General features: G+C 34.0%; 1 protein-coding gene across 10 annotated transcripts in view; it reads right to left on the reverse strand.

Annotated features, from left to right (window-relative positions):
* LOC6638499 (RING finger protein nhl-1) overlaps positions 1–5,954 on the reverse strand; it is a 29,990-nt gene extending 24,036 nt beyond the window's left edge. For 5 of the 10 annotated variants that reach the window (XM_023177433.2, XM_023177426.2, XM_023177451.2 and 2 more), the window contains exons 1-2: positions 5,523–5,953; positions 3,616–3,710 (exon numbers count right to left, since the gene is read on the reverse strand). The gene's annotated coding sequence lies outside the window, so the exon portion shown is untranslated. Of the gene's footprint in view, positions 1–459; positions 611–3,615; positions 3,711–5,522 lie in introns of those variants that run through there. The other 5 variants (XM_023177440.2, XM_023177441.2, XM_023177436.2 and 2 more) reach the window with 3 other exon arrangements.
* Positions 5,955–6,212: the final 258 nt, after the last annotated feature.

Genomic DNA, 6,212 nt, shown 5'->3' on the forward strand with positions numbered 1-6,212 from the left:
ACATATACACACACACACACAAATAACAACAAAACGAAATCATTAACCTTGAATCTTAATTTTAGCCAATTATGTGACAGACAAGAGCATGGCTATGGCTAACTTAACAGGAAACAGTAAAGGAAACGCGTATAAAGCAATTTCTGGCCAAGTGCAACTGCAACTCAAGATCATTATGACGATGATATACATCATCATCATCATCATCAGCAAACAAACTATCCATCAATTTACTCAAAAACAAAAAACACATTTAAAAGGCGAGGATAGAGTAAAATCTGGGTCATACTTTTTAGCAATGGACAACAAAAAAATAAAATAAAACTGACAAAGTGACAAAAAATGCCGGATAAAAGCATTTGCCAAAAAGAAAATGAAAAAAAAAAAACCACAAACTAAACGCAAGTCAAAGATTGAAAAATAAATACAAATCGATTGAATTTGGGTCAAATATCTTACCAATATAGAAATCGGAAACTATGGTATTTGCCCAATGTTGTTGCTGCTGCTTTTCTTTTTGTTGCTGTTGCTGTTGCTGTCGCTGTGGGATGTGTTGTTGCAATCATAAAAATGCAATTGGTTTGAAACTTGACTAGACTAAGAATTGCTAAAAAAAAAATCTATGACAATTTTTCACAGAACACACACACACAAACACACACGCACACAGAGAGATAAAGTGAGAAAAATGAACACAATTCTCCTTTAAAGATATTTATTTCCGATCGGGCACTTTATAGTAGTAGATCCAATTCATATAACTCTTATATATTGTATATATTTTTAATTTGCTTTGTCGAATTTATAGTAGAGAAATAATTTTTATTTTAGTTCGTTGCCGTCTCGTAGAATTCGATTGGAAATGTAAAAACCGACTGAAAACTCAAGTGAAAATTGCCAAGCACATGAGGCAAAAATACAAAAAAAAAAAACAACACAAAATTAAAACGGAACACACACATTCGAGAAGAAGCAGTGTATAATATTTTAAATATATACAAAAAAGAAATCTTGTGCTGTGTGTATCCAAAGATATATACCCCTACATATATTTATATATTTGTATCCATGTGTAAGTGAAAGAGAGAGAGAGCGAGAGAGAGAAGGAGAGCCGCTATATAAGATACAAACAAACAAAATACGCGATCGAAATACAAACGCAAAAGATATATTCTTGGCATCAAGCAGTTTCTTTGTAGATGTGAGCTACATGCACACGCACACGCACACACACACACATAATATATAAGTATATACATAGGTGTATATACACAGGCCATTAATGAGTTACCAAATATATGTAGTTGCCTTTGTGTGCTTGTATGTATGTGTGTGTGCTTGTGTTTTTGGGAAATGAAGTTTTCACATTGTTTGCTATAACTTCAGGCCACAAGCAAAGCATTTCCCATTGCCGTTAGCAGCCACAAAGTAATTTGCTGATCTGACAGATACATTTAACACACACACACACCCATATACACACACATACCCTCACACTCAACTCTTTGACGTCATTAAATGACTTGGTATTAATATAGACACACGCCGGCATTTTCCATCTAAATCTAAGCATCATGGCATAGGGCCTAAAAATAAATTTCATTGAAAATTGGAGCGTTTGGCTGAAATTACATTTCATTTACAATTTTCACTTGTTCACATTCCATCTTGAGGGCCCCAAAAGAAAATACCAAATACAAAGGGCCTTATTAAGTGCCTTCGATTCGCAAAGCAACCAAAGAAACCAACTAAAAAAAAAGGTAGTACTTCAAATTGGCCTTCTCACAACTTCTTCTTGCTCAGTCTCAAGGTCGTATCTCTTGCCCTGCTCTCTTACTCTCTGGGAGTCAAGATGTAAGCTAAATATAATGCTATAGCCCAGGAATTTACTGGCAGACTGCAATGATCTAAAGATAGAAATGCAAATGCTTCATCCCGAAATAAAACAGACAAAATGCAAATTGAAACTTCGCCAGGGGAAAAGTTCTGTTTACTTTGCTTCTTTTTTTTTTTTTAAGATTTTCGCATTTGAAGTAGAACGATCTAAAATTGATATCTTTAAAGTGGGCTAAACGTATACTAAAGATACTAGAATATTGCATTTCAATTAGAAGCAGATGAATTATTCAAATACTGACTTAAGCCATTTTTATATGAATTTAGATTTGCCTTGAATTGTTTATGCTAATTATTCTCTTCAAGTTTGTTTGCATTAGCATAATACATATATTTACTTATATCTGCAAATTATTTGTTTATTTTTCTATTTATGACTTTAATTACTTTTTCTTTACTTATTATAATAATAATTATCACGACAACGAAACAAAACACCCTGTTTTTATTTATTCGAGTTGTAAAAATAAGTACGAAAAGTGGAAAAATACTATCCTTTTTTATACTAACGGTATATAAAATCGCCAAAATATATAGCTGCCGCCTTGAAGTCGACAAATAAACATAAAAAGGCTTTATTCATTTTTGGATTTTCCAAATATTTTTCTATATGGAGTATACATAAGTTTTTCCATACGTAGGTACTATTAAAAACTCCACTTCGGAGAAAACAGACATCAAAAGTCTAAAATATTGGTTAAAAATAATAAAACTTATGTCTTCCTTGTTTTTTCATTTATCGTCCTAGAAGTGGTAAACAAACGGCTTGATATCGATTAAGAACGTCGCTAAAAAGCAACCAAAACAACAGGCAATTTTGACCGTATTAAGTATATATGTTCCACATCAGTATCTATAGCCGATATCCATATCCAGGTTATGCCGTATGTAAAAAGAATCTTATAAATTTAAAATAGTTGCTTCACTTAGTGATTAGTAAAACGAAGTCGACCAGGCATTTAAATTATAATATTTTTTCTTACTTCACTGATTATAAGCATCATGTAATACCGTTTAGAGTAACTAGAGAGTAACTGCCACTAAGTATATACGTAAAAATGTAAGCTACTAATACTAATACGTACTATTTGTAGAAAACTATTTAAAAGTGGTTCGAATTGTGGACCCTCGTGGCTTTCTACTTCATATTATAACTTATGATTTTGATCGAGAAAGAAATATAACGTAGTTTAATTTGGTAGAAAATTTTGACACCGTAAAACTTTCTAGTTTATATGTAAATAAATACATACCCAAAAAAATAGAGATATAAATATATAATAGATGTAAATCGACCTGCCAAAGTATTTGTTTTACTAATACATTATTCTTGATGAACAAAAATAAATGTAAGAACTGACCAAATAAACAGTGCTTTAGCCTCTTTGATTTAGTGTTGTTCTAGTTTTGTTATATGCTAATCTATGAGTAGGTAATCCAAATGTTGTTAACCCAAATCCTATCGCTGTCCCGTATTACTCACATTGAGTTAATTGCCATAAATTATTACATTGTTTTGGCTGGATATTGATTTTGTGGTTACATGTTCAAATAATTCACAGTGGAAATGAACTGAAATGCATGTCAAATATGTTTGTCTAATCTTTGATTATAATCGCAACCAGCTAAGAGTTGGTGAGGTAAGTCAAAGACCTGAAAGCTTGGGAGCACATGTTAGTTTTAACTAAAGGTCAAGTTTAATAATGATAAAATACTTACAGGCTTCTCTTGAGACGTCTGTTGGTTGCTTTTATTTTAGATATCCGAGGCACCCTCTGCGGGGCCTTATCTATTTGCTCTGTTAACTGCGTTGCCTGTAAGTAAATATATAGAAACAATACGCCAAATGATTAAACTGACAATGCCAAATTGAATGATTAATCAATTGAATTCGCATGCATTTGTTTTACTTTCTTGGCTAATGCCCCAAAATCAATTGTTGCATTCAGGAAACAGACAACAAGGCTCTGTGCGATTAAGCAAATACCTACTTAAGAGGTAAGCAGCCATGCGAAATAATGCTATAATATATATATATATATATATATTTGTGGCCTTGGATGATGAGAGAAATCTTTGACTAGCCAGGCATTAATTCATTGTTCATCACCTGAAGAAATGTAGCAATGCATTGTCCATTACCATTATGACATTAAGCCACAAGATGCCAACTTAATTACATTGCAATAAAGGAAACCGCATTGACTAACAAAGAGGCCAATGTGTACGTATGTACATACATAATGAGAGTAAATGTGAATGGGTGAAATAAGTTAAGCTTCAATGCGTTTTTGGACTGCAATGTGTGTGTGGGCAGATAAATGGTAAGACTTAATTAAAATCAACTGCAATTCCATTACACTTCTTCCTCATTCTTTGTGTGAGTGTGTGTGTGTGTGCATGTGGGTGTGAGTGCATAAAGAACTAGTTGAGTAATTTATAATTAACTTGGCAAAATACAGGAAAGTATCTACAGTTTGTTTTTCCTTTGTAAATTAACTCAAAAAGTTGCACTTTGCTTTAACACCTGGCAGCGACCTTGAACTTCATAGTCATACGCTGCTTTTCATTGAAACAACACTCACACGTACACACACAAACACACACACACACACACACACACACAGTTTCCTCCCACCATCTCGAAAAGCACACACACTTACTCACACTACTTATCTGGCAAGTGAAAAATCATTGCCTACTTTCAGGCGAAACACACAAAATCCTCCTCATAAATTTTCATGCTAAAAACAAGCAGAAAAAAAACACAGAAACAAAAAAACAAAAACCGCAGGGGAAAGGAAAATTGAAATGGCATTTTAATCTTTTGCATTTAATTTTGCACAACAACAACAACAACAGAAAGATGAAATGAGAAATGAAATGAAAATGAATTGAAAATTAAATGAATGTATTCAGAATAAACATTCAGGTGTGAAAATAAAAATAAATGGCCAAATAGAAAAGAATTTTAATGGCCGACGGGAAACCAACAAAGAAAAAAAAAAACTAAATAATCGCAATGAAAAAGCACAAAAAAAAAGGCGAGAAGAAAAAGAAACAAAGCGTAAGTCAAATATGCAAGAAAATCAGAAAATTAGTGGAATGAGGCAAAGCAAATGAAAAGCTTGGCAGCAAACAAGCAAGAAAGAAGGGGAAAAGCAAAGAATAACAAGCAAAGAAAATGTCGCTGATTGAATAGAACTAAAAATAAGGCAACAACGCGGCGTATGAGCAATGCCAATGTGTGTGAGTTTTGAGTGTGTGAAATTATTGCCATGCTTTTTGATGACTATCTACATATAAAAAATAGAAAGCAAAAAAAATTTGAATATCTAAATCTGAGCAACAACTTTTGTGTGTGTGTGTGTGTGTGTGAGTGTGTGTGTTAATAAAATGTTGTATCTATATGCATAAATTTCAACAGCAACAACAAATGACACCAAGATGAAAATAATTTTGACAGCTCTTGGCAATAGGTGGGCGTTAACGATGGGCGGGCTATGTGGGTATGAGTTTTGTCAACCTGATGACATTTTCAGTTTTTGACATTTTACATAATCAGGCGAAAACCATTGACGAAAGAAAGGTGAGGGCGAAAAAAGAAAAGAAAACTCTTCACTCACTTGAGGATTTCACTGCAATTCGAGGATAATTGTTGTAGCCGTGGCAAATTTATTCGCATGCCTCGGCGGTTGGCAGCGCAACACCACCAACTTTTCTTTTATTTTGCTCTCGCTCTCTCTCTCTTTCTTTATCAACTATGCAAATTTTGTTGCCTTATTTATTATTATAATTTATGGCTTTTTTATATTCGATTTTATTTGAGGCACACACACGAGGGCAAAGGTTCACACGATGAACCCTTTTCACCTTTTGTCAACACCCAACGCACAGGTGTATAGACCCGATCTCGCAAACTTCGCTCTCTCTCGCTCGCTCTTGTATTCGTTCTCGTTTGATCTATATGTGTTTTTATTTTTCTATTTTTTTATCGAACTAGGAGGCTATTTGCCTAATTGGTTTGTCGGCAATTTCGGTTGCGTATACGTCCACTCGCGAGCATGCCAGAAATGAAAATGAATGTGGGGCTCTCCGTTGGACGACAATGATCAGCCGTTCTTCCTTGAGGTGAATTTTATAAAAATAATCTTTTGCCAAGCAACCAACAAATAAATATTTCTGTTTTGTCTGTTCGCATTCCCTCTCGAAAGAAGAAAAAAATCAATCTCCCCCGTTAGTCCCCCCGGCCCACCTTTTTTTCACTTTCACAGAAGCTTTCTTCTTTTGCCCGACCCCAATGAACCTGAATGTGT

This window comes from Drosophila willistoni (genome assembly GCF_018902025.1).
Source record: "Drosophila willistoni isolate 14030-0811.24 chromosome 2L unlocalized genomic scaffold, UCI_dwil_1.1 Seg139, whole genome shotgun sequence".
Taxonomy (NCBI): domain Eukaryota; kingdom Metazoa; phylum Arthropoda; class Insecta; order Diptera; family Drosophilidae; genus Drosophila; species Drosophila willistoni.